The sequence below is a fragment of the Nerophis ophidion genome, linkage group LG25, assembly GCF_033978795.1.
Source record: "Nerophis ophidion isolate RoL-2023_Sa linkage group LG25, RoL_Noph_v1.0, whole genome shotgun sequence".
NCBI lineage: Eukaryota > Metazoa > Chordata > Actinopteri > Syngnathiformes > Syngnathidae > Nerophis > Nerophis ophidion.
This window is the reverse complement of record NC_084635.1, coordinates 8,223,634-8,250,746: the sequence shown is the minus strand read 5'-3', so window position 1 is coordinate 8,250,746 and position 27,113 is coordinate 8,223,634.

The window sequence follows — 27,113 nt, the reverse complement described above, 5'->3', positions numbered from 1 at the left end:
TTTACCATATACGGTCCGTAAAATCAATCAATCAATCAATCAATGTTTACTTATATAGCGCTAAATCACTAGTGTCTCAAAGGGCTGCACGAACCACAACACGAACCACTACGACATCCTCGGTAGGCCCACATAAGGGCAAGGAAAACTCATACCCAGTGGGACGTCGGTGACAATGATGACTATGAGAACCTTGGAGAGGAGGAAAGCAATGGATGTCGAGCGGGTTTAACATGATACTGTGAAAGTTCAATCCATATTGGATCCAACACATTCGCGAGAGTCCAGTCCAAAGCGGAGCCAACACAGCAGCGAGAGTCCCGTTCACAGCGGAGCCAGCAGGAAACCATCCCAAGCGGAGGCGGATCAGCAGCGCAGAGATGTCCCCAGCCGATACACAGGCGAGCAGTACATGGCCACTGGATCGGACCGGACCCCCTCCACAAGGGAGAGTGAGACATAGGAGAAAAAGAAAAGAAACGGCAGGTCAACTGGTCTAAAAAGGGAGTCTGTTTAAAGGCTAGAGTATACAAATGAGTTTTAAGGTGAGACTTATATGCTTCTACTGAGGTAGCATCTCGAACTGTTACCAGGAGGGCATTCCAGAGTACTGGAGCCCGAACGGAAAACGCTCTATTGCCCGCAGACTTTTTTTGGGCTCTAGGAATCACTAATAAGCCGGAGTCTTTTGAACGCAGATTTCTTGCCGGGACATATGGTACAATACAATCGGCAAGATAGGATGGAGCTAGACCGTGTAGTATTTTATACGTAAGTAGTAAAACCTTAAAGTCACATCTTAAGTGCACAGGAAGCCAGTGCAGGTGAGCCAGTACAGGCGTAATGTGATCAAACTTTCTTGTTCTTGTCAAAAGTCTAGCAGCCGCAATTTGTACCAACTGTGATCTTTTAATGCTAGACATGGGGAAAACCGAAAATAATACGTTACAGTAATCGAGACGAGACGTAACAAACGCATGGATAATGATCTCAGCGTCTTTAGTGGACAGAATCAAATCATCAAAAGATTCAGAGAATCTGGAGAAATCACTGCACGTAAGCGATGATATTACGGACCTTTGATCCCTCAGGTGGTACTGCATCAAAAACCGACGTCAGTGTGTAAAGGATATCGCCACATGGGCTCAGGACCACTTCATAAAACTACCGTCAGTAACTACAGTTGGTCGCTACATCTGTAAGTGCAAGTTAAAACTACTAAGCAAAGCAAAACCCTTTTATCAACAACACCCAAAAAAGCCACCGGCTTGGCAGGGCCCGAGCTCATCTAAGATGGACTGATGCAAAGTGGAAAATTGTGGTCTGACGAGTCCACAATTCAAATTATATTTGGAAATTGTGGACGTAGTGTCCTCTGGAACAGAGAGGAAAATAACCAGCCGGAATGTTATAGGCGCAAAGTTCAAAAGCCAACATCTGTGATGGTATGGGGGTGTATTAGTGCCCAAGGCATGGGTAACTTACACATCTGTGAAGGCACTATTAATGCTGAAAGGTCCATACAGGTTTTGGAGCAACATAATTTGTCATCCAAGCAACGTTATCATGGACGCCCCTGTTTATTTCAGCAAGACAATGCTAAGTTACGTGTTACAACAGCGTTGCTTTGTAGTAAAAGAGTGCGGGTAATTTCCTGGCCCGCCTTCAGTCCAGACCTGTCTCCCATCGAAAATATGTTGTTGTTATCCGATTCCCGGATTACATCTTTTGTCTATATTTGAGTCCTTATTTGTGTTTTGATTATTAATTTTAGACTCTGAGTGTTGCACTTCCTGTTTTATTTCATTGCCATGGTTTCTCATTTGTTCCACCCGCTATGTTTTTCGACGCACACCTGACGGCAATTGTTTACTTTAGTATTTAAGACTGCTTTGTACCTCAGTTCGGTCTTGGCTCATGGTTTGCTACGCGCAACTGTCACGTTTGGTTTTCTCTGCCTTGTCTGTTCTATGCTAAGTTACGCCTTAGCTTCTCTGCGCTTGACACGCGCTTCTGTGACACTTATTTGGACTCGAGTGCTAGCTATTAGCTTTAGCTTTTTGTGCGCTCCGGCACGCCTTTACTTTGTGGGCTCATGCTGATAACTTGACACCTACTGCACAGTTCGGGACCCGGAGTAGGAACAAGATTCGTATGGCTCCATTCGTCGCATGTTGACCTGACACATGAAACGTGACACATTCACTTTCGAGTGTTGAATATCTTAAAATGGGTTTTATGGAAATGACAGTTTTGTCAGGTTCAAAACTGTAATTTTAATTTATAATTGTCATGTTCAAACACTAATGACATCTACTAATCAGACAAGAAGCAAAGAACCTTGCAGAGACAGAGTTCAATTTAGCTCATGAGGACAACGCATGGAGCTGCACACTTAGTCACAGTCTCGCCCTACGCTCTACGGTTCAGCTCCCGCGTCCCTCTAGTGTTCTTTTATTTTTGTATAATAAATCAAATTCTTACATGCAATCATGCCTGTCTGGGCCCACTGCATCCTGAGGTGATATCTCCGCGCATCACAATGCGTTTTGAATGTGACATATGTGACACATTATGAAGCGTAAAATCGACTGTTGAACGACTGAAGCTCTACATAAAACAAGAATGGGAAAGAATTCCACTTTCAAAGCTTCAACAATTAGTTTACTCAGTTACCAAACATTTATTGAGTGTTTTTAAAAGAAAAAGTAATGTAACAGTGGTGAACATGCCCTTTCCCAACTACTTTGGTACATGTTGCAGCCATGAAACTCTAAGTTAATTATCATTTGCAAAAAAAATAAAAATAAGGTTTGAGTTTGAACATCAAATGTTTTGTCTTTGTAGCACATTCAACTGAATATGGGTTGAAAATGATTTGCAAATCATTGTATTCTGTTTATATTTACATCCAACACTAATTCCCAACTCATATGGAAACGGGGTTTGTACATACATACACTCATGCATATAATCACGTTTCATCAAACATATATTAACATTGTTGCTCTACGGGAAATTGGGTAACACATGGCACACTGACAAAGCTTAACCTCGTGTTTCTACAACAATCTACAAGGTTAATATCGTCGGCTTCTCTTTCTTCCCCTCCATTAATCTGCTTTCTTTTGAATTTCAAGCTATCAACACATAACCCGCTTTATTTATTTAGCACATTTAGGCAATATAAGTGTTTCCAAAGTGCTGCACAACAATATTAAAAACAATATTCAACAAATATTATCCTTAGCTCCACCAATGACCGAATAAAAAATAAAACCAATATAAAAACTATATGAAAATAAATATGATTAAAAACGATTTTAAAGGGTAAAACAAATTTAAACAATAAATAGAAATCAAAATGAAAAAAATAACATGTGTATTGTTGCATTTGATGAATTGTATTGTTGATGATGGAGGTAAATTATTGTTATTAATCATTATCAGTAGTACTATTTTCATTGGTAGTTGTATTGCGAAATTTGTGGTGTAAAAATGCCCGTTATTTCACTAATTGCTTCTTTGCTATCACTTTTATCATCTTATCTGTACATATCCTATTTGCTGTTGTTGTTGTTATTGTTATTGTTGTGCTTGCTGTTGTTGTCTCTCCGTCTAATTCCTCTCTTGTCCTTGCAATTTCCCCCTCTGTCTTCCTTTTTTTCACTTTCTATCTCCTCCTCCTCCGGTCCGACTGCACCAACTATTAATTTAAATCCATTTGATAAAGTCAAATGGGCATCTTCATCAACAATATGATTTGTCTGAGTGGCTTGACAGGTCAAAATAAATAAAAAATATATATATATAAATAAGAAGTGTAACAGTACATTTATTTATATTTAGCTTTTTCGGTAGGTTTGGTACAGAAAGGTACCAACACATTTTTCTTTATGTTGTCTATCATTCACAATTTTTTTTTAATGCATTCTAAAGAGTATATTAATTCTAGCTATAGTCAGCTAACAATGGAACTCGTTTCCACCTATAAAGCGCTCTAAAAGTATCCAAACACCATTGTTTAATATACACAATATAAGTGTATATGTAATGTAGTAACATGTAATATTTACATATTTTTGCTCATTTTAAGCATGCAGCGGCGTATCAATTTCACAGATGCATGAAAGATAACCAATGATCTAAAACCTTACATTTTTGAGGCTGAATATAAAGAGGATGATTAAATAGTTTTAAAACCTGTGTGACGGATAAATAGATACACTTTAATCGTCTGTTACAAAACAGAAATTAATCTTCGACAGACTCTAAGACAAGGTTACTGGACAGAAATAAAAATAAAACAATTAAAACATAGACACAAAATGTAAAATATAAAAGATGGTGCAACAGTGTTCATCTATTTATGTTAGTGTTAATGGCAGTCGGAATGAAAGTTTAATCATCATGTAGCATTATTGCTAACACTAAATAAAAACTACCAACATAATACAACAATCATTTACTGTACAAAGTCTGCTCTCACTTGAATGCCGACTTGACTAGTACACATTTGTTTTTTCTTTTTATTAATGCATTCTAAACAGTAAATTAACGCTCGCAAAAGTCAGCCAACAATGGAGCTCTTTTCCGCCTATAAAGCGGTCTAAAAAAAACATCCAAACACCTCAATCATCGTTTAATATACACATTGTAAGTTTATATTAATGGAGTAAAGTTAAATATTTACGTATTTGGCTCATTTTAAGCATACAGTGGCCTATTGATTTCACAGAAACATGAGAGACAACCAATGATCTAAAACCTTACATTTTTGAGCCTGAACATAAAGAGGATGATCGAAAAGTTTTAAAAGGTGTGTGATAGATTGATAGATAGGCCTTTATCTTCTGTTACAAAACAGAAATTAATATTTGACGGACTTTAAGACAAGGTTACTGGACAGAACAATACGAGATGAAAAATAAAACAAATCGAACATAGACACAAAATGTAAAATATAAAAGATCATGCAACAGTGTTCCTCTATATTTGTTAGTGTCAATGGCAGTCAGAATGAACGTTTAATCATCATTTAGCATTATTGCTAACACTAAATATAAACTACCAACATAATACAATTATCATTTACTGTACAAAGTCTGCTCTCACTTGAATGCCGACTTGACTAGTACACATTTGTTTTTCTTTTTTTTAATGCATTCTAAACAGTAAATGAACGCTCGCAAAAGTCAGCCAACAATGGAGCTCTTTTCCGCCTATAAAGCGGTCTAAAAAAAACATCCAAACACCTCCATCATCGTTTAATATACACATTGTCAGTTTATATTAATGGAGTAAAGTTAAATTTTTACGTATTTGGCTCATTTTAAGCATACAGTGGCCTATTGATTTCACAGAAGTATGAGAGACAACAAATGATCTAAAACCTTAAATTTTTGAGCCTGAACATAAAGAGGATAATCGAAAAGTTTTAAAAGGTGTGTGATAGATACATAGATAGGCCTTTATCTTCTGTTACAAAACAGAAATTAATATTTGACGGACTTTAAGACAAGGTTACTGGACAGAACAATACGATATGAAAAATAAAACAAATCGAACATAGACACAAAATGTAAAATTTAAAAGATGATGCAACAGTGTTCATCTATATTTGTTAGTGTCAATGGCAGTCAGAATGAATGTTTAATCATCATGTAGCAGTATTGCTAACACTAAATAAAAACTACCAACATAATACAACAATCATTTACTGTACAAAGTCTGCTCTCACTTGAATGCCGACTTGACTAGTACACATTTGTTTTTCTTTTTTTTAATGCATTCTAAACAGTAAATTAATGCTCGCAAAAGTCAGCCAACAATGGAGCTCTTTTCCGCCTATAAAGCGGTCTAAAAAAAAACATCCAAACACCTCAATCATCGTTTAATATACACATTGTATGTTTATATTAATGGAGTAAAGTTAAATATTTATGTATTAGGCTCATTTTAAGCATACGGTGGCCTATTGATTTCACAGAAACATGAGAGACAACAAATGATCTAAAACCTTACATTTTTGAGCCTGAACATAAAGAGGATGATCGAAAAGTTTTAAAAAGTGTGTGATAGATAGATAGATAGGCCTTTATCATCTGTTACAAAACAGAAATTAATATTTGACGGACTTTAAGACAAGGTTACTGGACAGAACAATACGAGATGAAAAATAAAACAAATCGAACATAGACACAAAATGTAAAATATAAAAGATGATGCAAGAGTGTTCATCTATTTTTGTTAAAGTGTCAATGGCAGTCAGAATGAACGTTTAATCATCATGTAGCATTATTGCTAACACTAAATAAAAACTACCAACATAATACAACAATCATTTACTGTACAAAGTCTGCTCTCACTTGAATGCCGACTTGACTAGTACACATTTTTTTTCTTTTTTTTTAATGCATTCTAAACAGTAAATTAACGCTCGCAAAAGTCAGCCAACAATGGAGCTCTTTTCCACCTATACAGCGGTCTAAAAAAAACATCCAAACACCTCAATCATCATTTAATATACACATTGTATGTTTATATTAATGGAGTAAAGTTAAATATTTACGTATTTGGCTCATTTTAAGCATACAGTGGCCTATTGATTTCACAGAAGCAAGAGAGACAACAAATGATCTAAAACCTTAAATTTTTGAGCCTGAACATAAAGAGGATGATCGAAAAGTTTTAAAAGGTGTGTGATAGATAGATAGATAGGCCTTTATCATCTGTTACAAAACAGAAATTAATATTTGACGGACTTTAAGACAAGGTTACTGGACAGAACAATACAATATGAAAAATAAAACAAATCGAACATAGACACAAAATGTAAAATACAAAAGATGATGCAACAGTGTTCATCTATATTTGTTAGTGTCAATGGCAGTCAGAATGAATGTTTAATCATCATGTAGCATTATTGCTAACACTAAATAAAAACTACCAACATAATACAACAATCATTTACTGTACAAAGTCTGCTCTCACTTGAATGCTGACTTGACTAGTACACATTTGTTTTTCTTTTTTTTAATGCATTCTAAACAGTAAATTAACGCTCGCAAAAGTCAGCCAACAATGGAGCTCTTTTCCGCCTATAAAGCGGTCTAAAAAAAAACATCCAAACACCTCCATCATCATATAATATACACATTGTATGTTTATATTAATGGAGTAAAGTTAAATATTTACGTATTTGGCTCATTTTAAGCATACGGTGGCCTATTGATTTCACAGAAGCATGAGAGACAACAAATGATCTAAAACCTTACATTTTTGAGCCTGAACATAAAGAGGATGATCGAAACGTTTTAAAAGGTGTGTGATAGATAGATAGATAGATAGGCCTTTATCTTCTGTTACAAAACAGAAATTAATATTTGACGGACTTTAAGACAAGGTTACTGGACAGAACAATACGAGATAAAAAATAAAACAAATCGAACATAGACACAAAATGTAAAATATAAAAGATGATGCAACAGTGTTCATCTATATTTGTTAATGTCAAGGCAGTCTGAATGAACGTTTAATCATGTAGCATTATTGCTAACACTAAATAAAAACTACCAACATAATACAACAATCATTTACTGGACAAAGTCTACTCTCACTTGAATGCCGACTTGACTAGTACACATTTGTTTTTCCTTTTTTTTTAATGCATTCTAAACAGTAAATTAACGCTCGCAAAAGTCAGCCAACAATGGAGCTCTTTTCCGCCTATAAAGCGGTCTATAAAAAAACATCCAAACACCTCCATCATCGTTTAATATACACATTGTATGTTTATATTAATGGAGTAAAGTTAAATATTTACGTATTTGGCTCATTTTAAGCATACGGTGGCCTATTGATTTCACAGAAACATGAGAGACAACAAATGATCTAAAACCTTACATTTTTGAGCCTGAACATAAAGAGGATGATCGAAAAGTTTTAAAAGGTGTGTGATAGATAGATAGATAGGCCTTTATCATCTTTTACAAAACAGAATTTAATCTTTGACAGATTATAAGGCACATTTAAAAGAAAAAAATAAAGTGTATGAGTTTGAACATCAAATATCTTGTCTTTGTAGCGCGTTCAACTGAATATGGGTTGAAAATGATTTGCAAATCATTGTATTCCGTTTATATTTAAATCCAACACAATTTCCCAACTCATATGGAAACGGGGTTTTTAATTAGTTATGATGGTGTACATTGGCTTTGCTATTGACATGCTACTGCTGTGTAGAGTGCCACTTTCCATCATTTTCAGCAGACTACTAGAGAAGCCGGCGGCGTTTCTGGATGTTGTTGATAAATGGCTTTCACTTTGCATAGTGAAAGCCATTTATCCAACACAATTTCCCAACTCCAGTGGAAACGGGGTTCGTAAAAATTATTAACGTTGTTAACGCCACTCAAGGCGACTACGTTCTAGTCAGATTTGAAAGGTTGCAGGTGGCTGTAATGACACTAAATGAATATACGAGAGCAAAATCAGGCAGCTGATCTTCTTCCAACCCAACAGATGTTGGTGTCGGATGACCCGTGGAGGCGTTTAATGATGAAGCGGCGAACATTGGCAAACGGGCTCAAAGCTTTTGTACCTACAGCGGTAATGCCGCCGTCACCCTGACGAGTCGGCAGGTACGTCTGCCTCTTCAGACCTCAAAGAGCTGCGAAATTGAGTTCTGCGTCAGGTGGCCACTCTCTGTCAGGGTGTTGGCTGTCACATTCAGGGCTTGTGTTTCTACTTCATTAAGGCCCACTGAAAATCTTGTCTTCAGACTCTAGTTCTGACAGGAATAATCAAAATGAAAATGTGTCAAGTGAGGAAAAAGAAACCAAAGATTTGTCACCTGTCCTTAGCCCAGAAAACTGTATACAGACTAGGGATGGGTACCAAATCCGGTACTTTTTTTTTGGGGGGGGGGGGGGGGGGGCAATGACCGAATCCTGCCGATTCACTTAAACCAGACCTGGGCAAATTAAGGCCCATTAAGCTTTTCAACCTGGCCCGCCAGACATTTCCAAATAAATTTTGTAGATCTTTAAGATGGAAAGTGTAACCCTCATTATGATGTTTTCTAATGACCGTAAGTCTTGACTATGAAAAGTATTTCAATGGTCGGAATCTGCGCTTTTGAATCGGTTGATTGGCAACACTAAATTGGCCCTAGTGTGTGAATGTTGTCTGTCTATCTGTGTTGGCCCCTGCGATGAGGTGGCGACTTGTCCAGGGTGTACCCCGCCTTCCGCCCGATTGTAGCTGAGATAGGCACCAGCGCCCCCCGCGACCCCAAAGGGAATAGGCTGTAGAAAAATGGATGGATGGATGGATGAATGATATACTAGTTACTATGGTAATCTACCAGCCCCGTTTCCATATGAGTAGGGAAATTGTGTTAGATGTAAATATAAACGGAATTCAATTATTTGCAAATCATTTTCAACCCATATTCAGTTGAATATGCTACAAAGACAACATATTTGATGTTCAAACTGCTAAAAAATTTTTTTTGCAAATAATCATTAACTTTAGAATTTGATGCCAGCAAAACGTGACAAAAAAGTTGAGAAAGGCTGCAAAAAATACTGATAAAGTTAAGGAATGCTCATCAAACACTTATATGGAACACCCCACAGGTGTGCAGGCTAATTAGGAACAGGTGGGTGCCATGATTGGGTATAAAAGCGGCTTCCATGAAATGCTAAGTAATTCACAAACAGGGATTGGGCGAGAGTCACCACTTTGTAAGCAAATCGTCAAACAGTTTTAGAACAACATTTCTCAACGAACTATTGCAAAGAATTTAGGGATTTTCACATCTACGGTCCGTAAAATCATCAAAAAGTTCAGAGAATCTGGAGAAATCACTGCACGTAAGCGATGATATTACAGACTTTTGATCCCTCAGGCGGTACTGCATCAAAAACCGACATCAGTGTGTAAAAGATATCACCACACGGGCTCAGGAACACTTCATAAAATAACTGCCAGTCACTACAGTTGGTCGCTACATCTGTAAGTGCAAGTTAAAACTCTACTATGCAAAGCCAAACCCATTTATCAACAATATCCTGAAACGTCGCCGGCTTGGCTGGGCCCGAGCTTACCTGAGATGAACTGATGCGAAGTGGAAAGGTGTTCTGTGGTCTGACGAGTCCACATTTCACATTATATTTGGAAACAGAAGATGTGGTGTCCTCCAGAACAAAGAGGAACATAACCATTCGGATTGTTATAGGTGCAAAGTTGAAAAGCCAGCATGTGTGATGGTATGGGGGTGTATTAGTGCCCAAGGCATGGGTAACTTACACATCTGTGAAGGCACCATTAATGCTGAAAGGTCCATACAGGTTTTGGAACAACATATGTTGTCATCCAAGCAACGTTATCATGGACGCCCCTGCTTATTTCAGCAAGACAAGTGTCACAACAGCGTGGCTTCGTAAAAATAGAGTGTGGGTACTCTCCTGGCCCGCTTGCAGTCCAGACCTGTCTCCCATCGAAAGTGTGTGGCGCATTATGACCCTCGACTGTTGAACGACTGAAGCTCTACATAAAACAAGAATTGGAAAGAATTCCACTTTCAAAGCTTCAACAATTAGTTTCCTCAGTTCCCAAACGTTTGAGTGTTGTTAAAAGAAAAAGTGATGTAACACAGTGGTGAACATGCCCTTTCCCAACTACTTTGGCACGTGTTGCAGCCATGAAATTCCAAGTTAACTATTATTTGCAAAAAAAAAGTTTATGAGTTTGAGCATTAAATATCTTGTCTTTGTAGTGCATTCAATCGAATATGAATTGAAAAGGATTTGCAAATCATTGTATTCCGTTTATATTTAAATCCAACAAAATTTCCCAACTCATATGGGAACAGGGTTTATAATTAGTTACGATGGTCACTTTTGGCAATATGGTGTACATTGGCTTTGCTATTGACATGCTACTGCTGTGTAGAGTGCCACTTTCCATCATTTTCAGCAGACTGCCAGAGAAGCCGGCGGCGTTTCTGGATGTTGTTGATAAATGGCTTTCACTTTGCATAGTAGAGCTTTAACTTGCACTTACAGATGTAGCGACAAACTGTATTTAGTGACAGTGATTTTCTGAAGTGTCCGTGAGCGCATGTGGTGATATCCTTTTGAGATTAATGTCGGTTTTTGATACAGGGATTGACGGTCACGGTCATTCAATGTTGGTTTCTGGCCATGCCGCTTACGTGGAGTGATTTTTCCAGATTCTCTGAACCTTTTGGTGATATGGACCGTGAAGTGAGTAGGGCACCTGATTGTCATTATTTGGATGGCTGGCCAAATACTTTTGGCAATATAGTGTACATTGGCTTTGCTATTGACATGCTACTGCTGTGTAGAGTGCCCCTTTCCATCATTTTCAGCAGACTACCAGAGAAGCCGGCGGCGTTTCTGGATGTTGTTGATAAATGGCTTAAACTTTGCATAGTAGAGCTTTAACATGCACTTACAGATGTAGCGACAAACTGTATTTAGTGACAGTGATTTTCTGAAGTGTCCGTGAGCCCATGTGGTGATATCCTTTTGAGATTAATGTCGGTTTTTGATACAGGGATTGACGGTCACGGTCATTCAATGTTGGTTTCCGGCCATGCCGCTTACGTGGAGTGATTTTTCCAGATTCTCTGAACTTTTTGATGGTATTATGGACCGCAAAATGAGTAGGGCACCTGATTCTCATTATTTGGATGGCTGGCCAAATACTTTTGGCAATATAGTGTACATTGGCTTTGCTATTACCTTGCTACTGCTGTGTAGAGTGCCACTTTCCATCATTTTCAGAAGACTACCAGAGAAGCCGGCGGCGTTTCTGGATGTTGTTGATAAATGGCTTTCACTTTGCATAGTAGAGCTTTAACTTGCACTTACAGATGTAGCGACAAACTGTATTTAGTGACAGTGGTTTTCTGAAGTGTTCGTGAGCCCATGTGGTGATATCCTTTTGAGATTAATGTCGGTTTTTGATACAGGGATTGATGGTCACGGTCATTCAATGTTGGTTTCTAGCCATGCCGCTTATGTGGAGTGATTTTTCCAGATTTTTTGAACCTTTTGGTGATAATATGGACCGCGAAGTGAGTAGGGCACCTGATTCTGATTATTTGGATGGCTGGCCAAATTCTTTTTGGCAATATAGTGCACATTGGCTTTGCTATTGACATGCTACTGTTGTGTAGAGTGCCCCTTTCCATCATTTTCAGCAGACTACCAGAGAAGCCGGCGGCGTTTCTGGATGTTGTTGATAAATGGCTTTCACTTTGCATAGTAGAGCTTTAACTTGCACTTACAGATGTAGCGACAAACTGTATTTAGTTAGTGGTTTTCTGAAGTGTTCCTGAGCCCATGTAGTGATATCCTTTTGAGATTAATGTCGGTTTTTGATACAGGGATTGATGGTCACGGTCATTCAATGTTGGTTTCCGGCCATGCCGCTTAGGTGGAGTGATTTTTCCAGATTCTCTGAACCTTTTGATGATATTATGGACCGCGAAGTGAGTGGGGCACCTGATTGTCATTATTTGGATGGCTGGCCAAATACTTTTGGCAATATAGTGTACATTGGCTTTGCTATTGACATGTTACTGCTGTGTAGAGTGCCACTTTCCATCATTTTCAGCAGACTACCAGGGAAGCCGGCGGGGTTTCTGGATGTTGTTGATAAATGGCTTTCACTTTGCATAGTAGAGCTATAACTTGCACTTACAGATGTAGCGACAAACTGTATTTAGTGACAGTGATTTCTGAAGTGTTCGTGAGCCCATGTGGTGATATCCTTTTGAGATTAATGTCGGTTTTTGATACACGGATTGACAGTCACGGGCAGTCAATGTTGGTTTCTGGCCATGCCGCTTACGTGGAGTGTTTTTTCCAGATTCTCTGAACCTTTTGGTGATATTATGGACCGCGAAGTGAGTAGGGCACCTGATTCTCATTATTTGGATGGCTGGCCAAATACTTTTGGCAATATAGTGTACATTGGCTTTGCTATTGACATGCTACTGCTGTGTAGAGTGCCACTTTCCATCATTTTCAGCAGACTACCAGAGAAACCGGTGGCGTTTCTGGATGTTGTTGATAAATGGCTTTCACTTTGCATAGTAGAGCTTTAACTTGCACTTACAGATGTAGCAACAAACTGTATTTAGTGTCAGTGGTTTTCTGAAGTGTTCGTGAGCCCATGTGGTGATATCCTTTTGCGATTAATGTCAGTTTTTGATACAGGGATTGACGGTCACGGTCATTCAATGTTGGTTTCTGGCCATGCCGCTTACGTGGAGTGATTTTTCCAGATTCTCTGAACCTTTTGGTGATATTATGGACCGTGAAGTGAGTAGGGCACCTGATTCTCATTATTTGGATGGCTGGCCAAATACTTTTGGCAATATAGTGTACATTGGCTTTGCTATTGACATGCTACTGATTAGCATTAGCGATTTTACACTTACAAATTTGTTAACGAAAACTACAACTAAGTTGCATGTTACAATATAAAAGCTGGTGTGTGATAAGAACAATACTTACAGTATTAACACTTTTTAGGGAGCAACAACAACAAAAATCCAATGTCTTGGACTGGTAGTTGTAATGTCAGACTTACAAATGATAATTTGATGATATTAAAACGAGATATAACAACTGGATAAAAGAATAGATGTTGTCTTTTTATTAACACACACAAAAGTACAGACATTTGGTACCTCAGTGTCAATTACCAAGTACCGGTAATTGGTACTGTATCGGTTCAAATGTGAACGTCACCCATCCCTGCGTCAGACAGTACCAAAGATGCAGCTTTGCAGTGAAAATTAGATTAGGGAAAGCACAGGTACCCATATTTGACCTTTGACTCCAACAAACCCGAAAGATTGTGTCCTTGACAAAGATATAGTCCCTGCAAATGGAAAGATGATTGGTTAAAAGTGTGTCTGGCGGAGCGATGAAAAGGAACGCGGTGGTCTTTAACCTCAGCTACCTCAGCATTCTCATGCCCTGTTGTAATTTAAAATCAATACTGTTCTTCCCTGGTTAAATAGGTCAACAATCCCATTATGTTTGAAAACGACTTTTTGTTATTTAAGTTTTATGCTCCTAAAATCTGGAATAGTCTTCCAGAGGATGTTGGCATGGTTCAAATCCAGGCAGATTTTTATTTAATTGTGCATATAAAGACTGAATATATTTTATCTCCCCTTCGTGGATTTAGTTCATAATTATTCTTATGATGATTTTATTTTTATCCATGCTTTTATTCGCCTCTTTGTAATTTTATGCATTGGTAAAGCATTTAATTGCTTTGCGTACAAATTGTGCTCTATAAATAAACTGTCCCTTGCCATTATCATGTTTTTTTTTTCAATATCCTACATAATGCCAACATTTACCAAACACATTCATCAGAATGAAATAAAATGCTGTGTTATGAACTATTTGAGTTGTTATTGTCAATGCAGTTGTCCGTCCAAACATCGTGCTACAAATATTGGGGCTTCACGGCAGTACGAAAGGGATTCATATAACCCGATCCTTCGTGGTTTACCCTACACACGAAACGTGACAAATTTGATTTGTGGCAATTACAACTTTGACCACAGCGCCAGTTGCTGTGTAGTGTCCCACTTTCCATCATTTTCAGCAGACTACCAGAGAAGCCGGCGGCGTTTCTGGATGTTGTTGATTTCCGTTCGGGCTCCAGTACTCTGGAATGCCCTCCCGGTAACAGTTCGAGATGCTACCTCAGTAGAAGCATTTAAGTCTCACCTTAAAACTCATCTGTATACTCTAGCCTTTAAATAGACCTCCTTTTTAGACTAGTTGATCTGCCGCTTCTTTTCCTTCTCCTATGTCCCCCCCTCCCTTGTGGAGGGGGTCCGGTCCGGTGGCCATGGATGAAGTACTGGCTGTCCAGAGTCGAGACCCAGGATGGACCGCTCGTCAGGACCCAGGATGGACCGCTCGCCTGTATCGATTGGGGACATCTCTACGCTGCTGATCCGCCTCCGCTTGAGATGGTCTCCTATGGACGGGACTCTCGCTGCTGTCTTGGATCCGCTTTGAACTGAACTCTCGCGGCTGTGTTGGAGCCACTATGGATTGAACTTTCACAGTATCATGTTAGACCCGCTCGACATCCATTGCTTTCGGTCCCCTAGAGGGGGGGGGGGGGGGGTTGCCCACATCTGAGGTCCTCTCCAAGGTTTCTCATAGTCAGCATTGTCACTGGCGTCCCACTGGATGTGAATTCTCCCTGCCCACTGGGTGTGAGTTTTCCTTGCCCTTTTGTGGGTTCTTCCGAGGATGTTGTAGTCGTAATGATTTGTGCAGTCCTTTGAGACATTTGTGATTTGGGGCTGTATAAATAAACATTGATTGATTGATTGATTGATAAATGAAGTGAAGTGAATTGAATTATATTTATATAGCGCTTTTCTCAAATGACTCAAAGCGCATTACATAGTGACACCCAATATCTAAGTTACATTTAAACCAGTGTGGGTGGCACTGGGAGCAGGTGGGTAAAGTGTCTTGCCCAAGGACACAACGGCAGTAACTAGGATGGCACAAGCGGGAATCGAACCTGCAACCCTCAAGTTGCTAGCGCGGCCACTCTACCAACCGAGCTATGCGTGTACGCCGCAGCCATCCGACTTTGAGGTATGTCTTTACAATCTCACTAAAACACTATTAAAACAATAAGCAGATAAGGGATCTTCCAGAATTATCCTAGTAAATGTGTCTAATTACATCTGCCCGGAGCCGTGGCTTTTTATTTTTTATTTTATTTTTTTAATTTTTTTTCTAGTCCTTCACTATCAATTGCTTTTGGTCCCCTAGGGGGGAGGGGGGGGGGGGGGTTGCCCACATATGCAGTCCTCTCCAAGGTTTCTCATTATCGAGACACTAGTGATTTAGGGCTATATAAGTAAACATTGATTGATTGATTGTCACTGTCACCAACGTCCCACTGTGGTGAGTTTTTCCTTGCCTTTATGTGGGCTCTACCGAGGATTTCGTTGTGGTTTGTGCAGCCCTTTGAGACACTTGTGATTTAGGGCTATATAAATAAAAATTGATTGATTGATTGATTGATGGACAAAAAGGAGGATCTTATCAACTACGGTGTCGGCACAGACTACAAAAGCGGACCTGCGCAATTTTTCAGGATTTATGCAGATCCCAAATACAGATCAGCGGGTATCAGAAGTTAAGAAAAGTTGATTTTGCATAATATTGTGAAAAAAACCCCCACCAAATAATATGTCTTAACTTATACACACACCATAAAAATACTCGTATTGAGACGTCTGGGTGGCATCGTGGCGTGTGTTTGCATTCTCGTGGTGCAGCAGAGATGGAACACAGCGTTAAGCTAGGAATGATGATTTATTCCTAACTACAAGAACAAACTAATAACAGAAATACTGGCACATAGGCACTAAACACAAAGCAAACAGAACTAGCGTGGAAGCTAGAATGAACAGAAAGCGCTAGTGTGTAAACTAGGGACAAGTAAACAAACAAAATAGCATGGAAGCTAGTAGGGTGAAAAAAAGATAGCTACCACAATGCGGGAAGAGAGATGTCACTTGTTGCGTGAAGCAAACTATAGTCCGAGAACGAATGACAGACAAGGGCGCTCTTAAATAAGGAGATAACTAATCAAATCAGGTGCGTGACGACAAACAAGAAACGGGTGACACTAAATGAGTAACCATGACAACAGAAACCAAACAGGAAGTGCCACCGGGAACCAACGACGTCGAATGATAACAAAACAGAAACAAAACCAGAATATGACACGTATGTTAAAGCACATCAAACGGTGCAGTCTACACTTATCTCTTATGTTTGACTGCCATCTACTGTCAAATTGCTTTTTTCAAGACATTGAGGAACAAAATGCCAATGCAAAACAAATGAGATCTTACACCATGATGCTTCTGTGAAGGACATCAATGCAGGTTTGAAAAATAGAATAATATCTGGTCTTTTTATGGCTAAATAGCTTTTCATATTAGTTCAAATGGACTCGTAAATGTTCCGGCACTTTGCTTCTTAATAAAACATGTAACCCGTGTCTAATTTAATGACATCCTCTTGTCTGCCATTTAAAATTGATTTTAAACAGGAATATTTATAAAAACTAGGGCACTCAAATGCTTTTTTTTTTAACAGATTAACCACAATCACTGACAGTGTAGGAAAGGTAAAAGGGCTTGTACAATTAAAAAAAGATGTCATGATTAATCCAAGTGTGTTCATGATTAATGCAATATTATTTGTCATTAATCACATGAGTTATCTCATTGATTTTGACAGACCTAATAAAAACACGATAAAAAAGGGATTCGTTAATCAGAGCTGAAGCTGTCGAAGTCATGGCCATCTGTCCAACGTGCTTTAGAGCAACAACACGAGCGTAGCCGTCACCTCTATCCTCGTTTCCCCTCGGACGTGCAGGAAATACTTCAAGTTTTATGCAATTCCTGAGAGTTTCTGCTCACACAAACATTCTATTTTTAGTCCTCACCTTCAGTGAGGTGAGCTGCTTCTTAATGTGCACTTCAATCGGGGAATGTTCTTTTTTTTTTTTTTTTTGCAAACTATTCATGATTTCAAAAGAACCCGTTACATACATTCCTATTTAATATTCGAGAAGTGTGCATTTCAATCCTTTCGAGTGAATTTAAATATTAGGTTATTTTAGGCTGGGAAACATTAAAGGGGAACATTATCACCAGACCTATTTAAGCGTCAATATATACCTTGATGCTGCAGAAAAAAGACCATATGTGTTTTTTTAACGGATTTCCGAACACTAAAAGGGTGAATTTTGCGATTAAAACGCCTTTCAATTGTTCGCTGTTGGAGCAACAGGAAGCAATCCGCCATTTTCTCAAACACAATACACACACCAAGTCAAATAAGCTCTGTTATTTTCCGTTTTTTAGACTGTTTTCCATAACTCTGAGACATCAGGCCTCGTTGGTGTGTTGTCGGAGGGTGTAACAACAAGAACAGGGACGGATTCAAGTTGACTTACGTGGAGTGTGCATCGATTAGCACGGCATGCTAATCGATGCTAACATGTTATTTAGGCTAGCTGTATGTACATATTGCATCATTATGCCTCATTTGTAGCTATATTTGCATCCAGCCTTTACCTCCACCCACATTTAATGCCAAACAAACACATACCAATCGACGGATTCAAGTTGCACCTGTGTAAAACGAGGCGAAAGTCCGTCGTTTGTTCTGTTTTGTTGTAGCATCGCTGCCGACGATAGCAGAGATGTGTGGATATCCTGCGACATTCAAAGCAGATGCATTTCCAACAATAAAGTCAACGAAATCACAAAGGTGAGTTTTGTTGATGTTATTGACTTATGTGCTATTCAGACATATTTGTGCACGGCATGACTGCAAGTTAATCGATTCTAACATGCTATTTAAGCTAGCTGTATGTACATATTGCATCATTATGCCTCATTTCGTAGCTATATTTGCATCCAGCCTTTACCTCCACCCACATTTAATGCCAAACAAACACATACCAATCGAATGATTCAAGTTGCACCTGTGTCAAACGAGGCGAAAGTCCCTCGTTTGTTCTGTTGTGTCGTAGCATCGCTACCGACGATAGCGATACTACGACAGAGATGTGTGGATATCCTGCGACACTCAAAGCAGATGCATTTCCAACAAAGTCAACGAAATCACAAAGGTGAGTTTTGTTGATGTTATTGACTTATGTGCTAATCAGACACATTCGCGCACGGCATGACTGCAAGTTAACCGATGCTAACATGCTATTTAGGCTAGCTGTATGTACATATTGCATCATTATGCCTCATTTCGTAGCTATATTTGCATCCAGCCTTTCTCTCCACCCACATTTAATGCCAAACAAACACATACCAATCGAAGGATTCAAGTTGCACCTGTGTCAAACGAGGCGAAAGTCCCTCGTTTGTTCTATTCTGTCGTAGCATCGCTATCTGCTGTAGCGATGCTACGACAGAGATGTGTGGATATCCTGCGACACTCAAAGCAGATGCATTTCCAACGATAAAGTCAACAAAATTACAAAGGTGAGTTTTGTTGATGTTATTGACTTATGTGCTAATCAGACATATTTGCGCACGGCATGACTGCAAGCTAATCGATGCTAACATGCTATTTAGGCTTGCTGTACGTACATATTGCATCATTATGCCTCATTTTGTAGCTATATTTGCATCCAGCCTTTCTCTCCACCCACATTTAATGCCAAACAAACACATACCAATCGACGGATTCAAGTTGCACCTGTGTCAAACGAGGCGAAAGTCCCTCGTTTGTTCTGTTGTGTCGTAGCATCGCTACCGACGATAGCAATGCTACGACAGAGATGTGTGGATATCCTGCGACACTCAAAGCAGATGCATTTCCAACGATAAAGTCAACGAAATCACAAAGGTGAGTTTTGTTGATGTTATTGACTTATGTGCTAATAAGACATATTTGCGCACTGCATGACTGCAAGTTAATCGATGCTAACATGTTATTAGGGCTAGCTGTATGTACATACTGCATCATTATGCTTCATTTTGAAGCTATATTTGCATCCAGCCTTTCTCTCAACCCACATTTAATGCCAAACAAACACATACCAATCAACGGATTCAAGTTGCACCGCACCAGTGGTCAAAAGATGCGAAAGTCCCTCACACACTTTACCGACGATAGTGATGCTACGACAGATATGTGAGGATATCCTGCGACACTCAAAGCAGATGCATTTCCAACGATAGTCAACGAAATCACAAAGGTGAGTTTTGTTGATGTTATTGACTTATGTGCTAATCAGACATATTTGCGCACGGCATGACTGCAAGTTAATCGATGCTAACATGCTATTTAGGCTAGCTGTATGTACATATTGCATCATTATGCCTCATTTGTAGCTATATTTGCATCCAGCCTTTCCCTCCACCCACATTTAATGCCAAACAAACACATACCACTCGACGGATTCAAGTTGCACCTGTGTCAAAAGATGCGAAACTCCCTTGTTTTTTCTGTTCTGTCGTAGCATCGCTACCGACGCTACGACAGAGATGTGTGGATATCCTGCGACACTCAAAGCAGATGTATTTCCAACGATAAAGTCAACGAAATCACAAAGGTGAGTTTTGTTGATGTTATTGACTTATGGGCTAATCAGTTATATTTGCACACGGCATGACTGCAAGTTAATCGATGCTAAAATGCTATTTAGGCTAGTTGTATGTACATATTGCATCATTATGCCTCATTTGCATCATTATGCCTCATTTGTAGCTATATTTGCATCCAGCCTTTCCCTCCACCCACATTTAATGCCAAACAAACACATACCAATCGACGGATTCAATTTGCACCTGTGTCAAACGAGGCGAAAGTCCCTCCTTTGTTCTGTTCTGTCTTAGCATCGCTACCGACGATAGCGATGCTACAACAGAGATGTGTGGATATCCTGCGACACTCAAAGCGGATGCATTTCCAAGGATAAAGTCAACGAAATCACAAAGGTGAGTTTTGTTGATGTTATTGACTTATGTGCTAATCAGACATATTTGCGCACGGTATGACTGCAAGTTAATCGATGCTAACATGCTATTTAGGCTAGCCGTATGTATATATTGCATCATTATGCCTCATTTGTAGCTATATTTGCATCCAGCCTTTTCCCTCCACCCACATGTAATGCCAAACAAACACATACCAATCGACGGATTCAAGTTGCACCCGTGTCAAACGAGGCGAAAGTCCCTCGTTTGTTCTGTTCTGTCGTAGCATCGCTACCGACGATAGCGATGCTACGACAGGGATGTGTGGATATCCTGCGACACTCAAAGCAGATGCATTTCCAACGATAAAGTCAACGAAATCACAAAGGTGAGTTTTGTTGATGTTATTGACTTATGTGCTAATCAGACATATTCGCGCACGGCATGACTGCAAGTTAACCGATGCTAACATGCTATTTAGGCTAGCTGTATGTACATATTGCATCATTATGCCTCATTTTGTAGCTATATTTGCATCCAGCCTTTCCCTCCACCCACATTTAATGCCAAACAAACACATATCAATCGACGGATTCAAGTTGCACCGCACCAGTGGTCAAAAGATGCGAAAGTCCCTCACACACTTTACCGACGATAGTGATGCTACGACAGATATGAGGATATCCTGCGACATTCAAAGCAGACGCATTTCCAACAGTAAAGTCAACGAAATCACAAAGGTGAGTTTTGTTGATGTTATTGACTTATGTGCTAATCAGACATATTTGCGCACGGCATGACTGCAAGTTAATCGAAGCTAACATGCTATTTAGGCTAGCTGTATGTACATATTGCATCATTATGCCTCATTTGTAGCTATATTTGCATCCATCCTTTAGCATTTAATGCCAAACAAACACATACCAATCGACGGATTCAAGTTGCACCGCACCAGTGGTCAAAAGATGCGAAAGTCCCTCACACACTTTACCGACGATAGTGATGCTACGACAGATATGTGAGGATATCCTGCGACACTCAAAGCAGAATCTTTTCCAACGATAAAGTCAATGAAATCACAAAGGTGAGTTTTGTTGATGTTATTGACTTATGTGCTAATCAGACATATTCGGTCACGGCATGACTGCAAGTTAACCGATGCTAACATGCTATTTAGGCTAGCTGTATGTACATATTGCATTATTATGCCTCATTTGTAGCTATATTTGCATCCGGCCTTTCCCTCAACCCACATTTAATGCCAAACAAACACATACCAATCTACCAATTCAAGTTGCACCTCTGTCAAACGATGCAAAAGTCCCTCATTTGTTCTGTTCTGTCGTAGCATCGCTACCCATGATAGCGATGCTACGACAGAGATGTGTGGATATCCTGCGACACTCAAAGCAGATGCATTTCCAACGATAAAGTCAACGAAATCACAAAGGTGAGTTTTGTTGATGTTATTGACTTATGTGCTAATAAGACATATTTGCGCACGGCATGACTGCAAGTTAATCGATGCTAACATGTTATTAGGGCTAGCTTTATGTACATATTGCATCATTATGCTTCATTTTGAACCTATATTTGCATCCAGCCTTTCTCTCCACCCACATTTAATGCCAAACAAACACATACCAATCAACGGATTCAAGTTGCACCGCACCAGTGGTCAAAAGATGCGAAAGTCCCTCACACACTTTACCGACGATAGTGATGCTACGACAGATATGTGAGGATATCCTGCGACACTCAAAGCAGATGCATTTCCAACGATAAAGTCAATGAAATCACAAAGGTGAGGTTTGTTGATGTTATTGACTTATGTGCTAATCAGACATATTTGCGCACGGCATGACTGCAAGTTAATCGAAGCTAACATGCTATTTAGGCTAGCTGTAAGTACATATTGCATCATTATGCTTCATTTGTAGCTATATTTGCATCCAGCCTTTCCCTCAACCCACATTTAATGCCAAACAAACACATACCAATCGACGTATTCAAGTTGCACCAGTGGTCAAAAGAGGCAATCGTTGGTTAGAAGGCGCTCGCCAAATTCGTCTTCGTTGCCATTATCTGTCGTGATATAGCTCAATAGCTTCAGTTTCTTTTTCAATTTCGTTTTCGCTATCTGCCTCCACACTCCAACCATCCATTTCAATACATGCGTAATCCGTTGAAACGCTTAAGCCACTAAAATCCGAGTCTGAATCCGAGCTAATGTCGCTAAATATTTCTGTTCTATCCGAAAATGGACGGGTGGATATAGAAAATGGACGAGTGGATATAGCGATGGTGAAAATCAGGCACTTTGCAGCAGTTTTTCGGAATATTGCGTGATGGGTAAAATTTGGAAAAAAACTTCGAAAAATAAAATAAGCCACTGGTAACTGATTTTTATTGTTTTTAACCCTTCTGAAAGTGTGATAATGTTCCCCTTTAAGGGCTGCATTGGGGTTGGTATATTAATAAGTAATGTATTCATGTTTAGCTCAGGTTAACCAATCAGACGACAGAAAGATTGTTGTTAAGCATCTGAGGTGAATTATAAATCTGGTTGGTTAAATAAACAGCCCAGTGGCTTTTATAGTCTAAGTGACATCTGCCTGCACTCCTGACATTGACATGACATTGTCACATATGTGGTGAAATCTGATGGGACGAATAAATAATCCATCACACACATGCTGAAAAGCAGTGAAGCCAAAAACAGGCTAATATAGGAAAATAATAAGCTGTTGGGAAAAACCATTACCATTTCATTGACCAAATTAAGGAGTTTAAAGAGCCCCTCTAATGCTGGCAACATTGGCACTTATTTCATAGTTCTGGAACTAAAATTGATGTCATCAGATAAAATTTCCCCCACAAAATAGACAGGCGTGTTTGCTGTCGAGGTTTAACACATTTTGGAACGGCCCTAAACCAGTGAAGTTGGCACGTTGTGTAAATTGTAAATAAAAACAGAATACAATGATTTGCAAATCCTTTCCAACCTATATCGTATTGAATAGACTGCAAAGACAATATACCTAACATTCGGAGCAGAAAAACGTTATTTTTTGCAAGTATTAACTCATTTGGAATTTGATGCTTTTCAAAAAAGCTGGCACAAGTGGCAAAAAAGACTGAGAGTGTTGAGGAACGCTCGTCAAACACGTATTTAGAACATCCCACGGATTAAAACAGGTGGGAACTGGTGGGTGCCATGATTGGGTATAAAAGCAGCTTCCGGGAAATGCTTGGTTATTCACAAACAAGGATGGGGCGAGGATCACCACTTTGTGAACAAATGCGTGGGAAAATTGTCGAACAGTTTAAGAACAACATTCCTCAACGGGCTATTGCAAGGAATTTAGGGATTTCACCTTCTATGGTCTGTGATATCATCAAAAGGTTCAGAGAATCTGGAGAAATCACTCCAGATAACATTGAATGCCTGTGACCTTGGATCCCTCAGGCGGTACTGTATAAAAAAACCGATGTCGGTGTGTAAAGGACATCCCCACATTGGCTCAGGAACACTTAAGAAAACCACTGTCACTAACTACAGTGTGTCGCTACATCTGTAGGTGCAAGTTAAAACTCTACTATGCAAAAACAAAAGCCATTTATCTCCCTTTTTAGACCAGTTGATCTGCCGTTTATTTTGTTTTTCTCCTATGTCCCACTCTCCCTTGTGGAGGGGGTCCGGTCCGATCCGGTGGCCATGTACTGCTTGCCTGTGTATCGGCTGGGGACATCTCTGCGCTGCTGATCTGCCTCCGCTTGGGATGGTTTCCTGCTGGCTCCGCTGTGAGCGGGCATCTCGCTGCTGTGTTGGGTCCGCTTTGGACTGGACTCTGGCGACTGTGTTGGATCCAATATGGATTGAACTTTCACAGTATCATGTTAGACCCGCTCGACATCCATTGCTTTCGTCCTCTCCAAGGTTCTCATAGTCATCATTGTCACCGACGCCCCACTGGGTCATTATTGCAAAAGATTCCGCAACACAGATGTCCAAATTACTTTGTAATTATGGGATGAAAATAGACGAATTTTAGCCGTAAGTGGTGCTGCGCTAGTATGTCCCCTCTAACCTATAACGTCACAAACACGCGTCATCATTCCGCGACGTTTTCAACAGGAAACTCCGCGGGAAATTTAAAATTGTAATTTAGTAAACTAAAAAGGCCGTATTGGCATGTGTTGCAATGTTAATATTTCATCATCGATGTATAAACTATCAGACTGCGTGGTCGCTAGTAGTGGCTTTCAGTAGGTCTGTAAAATGAGACTTAAATGCTTCTACTCTCGAGTGATCAAAATAATAGTTTTACATTCCTTTATCCACTCGGTCTATGCCGGGAAATAGGCTGCAGTTCCGTAGACGTCCTCGCACCAAGAGGGGGCGACATATCGAGTCTGGCCATGGAAAGGGTGCGTTCCAAGTATAGTTAGTTATCTATTGATGACTCAAAAACGAATTGATACTATGAAAAATGACCAGGAGCAAAAATACATAACGGGAATATGTTAGTGAATTTCTGAATGCTACGGGTTTTTTTAAGTTGTCAGTGCTTTTATTGATAGTGTTGCATCAACTGCCAACCACTGCTGATGTGTTTTAGCGATCCATCAATTTAACAGAGGACTACAATTGTCTATTGCTCTGTAATTAGGGTCCGCCAGGCCCATTGCAAAAGGACTCCACAGGAGTCCTTTTGCAATCAATCAATCAATCAATGTTTATTTATATAGCCCCAAATCACAAATGTCTCAAAGGACTGCACAAATCATTACGACCACAACATCCTCGGAAGAACCCACAAAAGGGCAAGGAAAGCTCACACCTAGTGGGCAGAGAGAATTCACATCCAGTGGGACGCCAGTGACAATGCTGACTATGAGAAACCTTGGAGAGGACCTCAGATGTGGGCAACCCCCCCTCTCTATGTGCCAAGGACCCTATTGAAACTGGTGCGTTTTATTATTATTCCGCACCTACGCGCTGTAATTTGACCCCCTTAACATGCTTCAAAACTCACCAAATTTGACACACACATCGGTATGGCAAACCTTCCCAACTTAAGCAACCAAACCCCAAAATTTAAAATTGCGCGCTAGCGCCCCATAGGAAGAAAAAAAAAAACAGACTGCTTGTAACTTCCGTTAGGAAAGTCCTGGAGACATGAAACAAAAACCTCTATGTAGGACTGACTTAGACCTAGATTTCATAATTTTACTTTCTATGTCAAAAATCCACAAAAATTTTGCAAAAACCCATTCAAAGCAAAATTTTCGCAAAAAATGCTATTTTTGCCTCTTTGAGCTGTAATTTGACCCCCTTAACATGCTTCAAAACTCACCAAATTTGACACACACATCGGTATGGAAAACCTTCCCAACTTATTAAGCAACCAAACCCCAAAATTTAAAATTGCGCGCTAGGAAGAAAAAAAAAACAGACTGCTTGTAACTTCCATTAAGAAAGTCCTGGAGACATGAAACAAAAACCTCTATGTAGGACTGACTTAGACCTAGATTTCATAATTTTACTTTCTATGTCAAAAATCAACAAAAATTTTGCAAAAACCCATTCAAAGCAAAATTTTCGCAAAAAATGCTATTTCTGCCTCTTTGAGCTGTAATTTGACCCCCTTAACATGCTTCAAAACTCACCAAATGTGACACACACATCGGTATGGCAAACCTTCCCAACTTATTAAGCAACCAAACCCCAAAATTGAAAATTGCGCGCTAGCGCCCCATAGGAAGAAAAAAAAAAACAGACTGCTTGTAACATCCGTTAGGAAAGTCCTGGAGACATGAAACAAAAACCTCTATGTAGGACTGACTTAGACCTAGATTTCATAATTTTACTTTCTATGTCAAAAGTCAACAAAAATTTTGCAAAAACCCATTCAAAGCAAAATTTTCGCAAAAAATGCTATTTTTGCCTCTTTGAGCTGTAATTTGACCCCCTTAAAATGCTTCAAAACTCACCAAACTTGGCACACACATCGGGACTGGCGAAAATTGCGATCTATTGAAAAAACCAAATCCCAATACTCAAAATTTCTCTATAGCGCAATTTCTGAATAAAACACAGCAAAAACTGCTCCTAGGAAGAAAACACAAACAAAATTGCTTGTAACTTCCAGTAGGAATGCCGGAAAGACATGAAACAAAAACTTCTATGTAGGTCTCACTTAGACCTACATTTAGATGATTGACATCCTTCGGCAAAAATCAACAGGAAGTTAAAAATTACCCCTTCAAAATAAAAGTTTTGTAAAAACCCGTCACCTTTTTCAAACGTAAACTCCTCCGAGTGCGTTTGTCGTTTCGGCTTCAAACTCGCACAGGAGAGGGATTGAACCCTTTGGATTAAAACTATCCAACAAAGTTTTGATTTCTGCTCCGGTTTTGATTTTACGCGCCTTCAAAGAACCCCTGCGCAAAGTTTCCTAAAAAATGTCATTTTTGCCTCTTTGAGCTGTAATTTGACCCCCTTAAAATGCTTCAAAGTGCAAGTTAAAGCTCTACTATGCAAAGC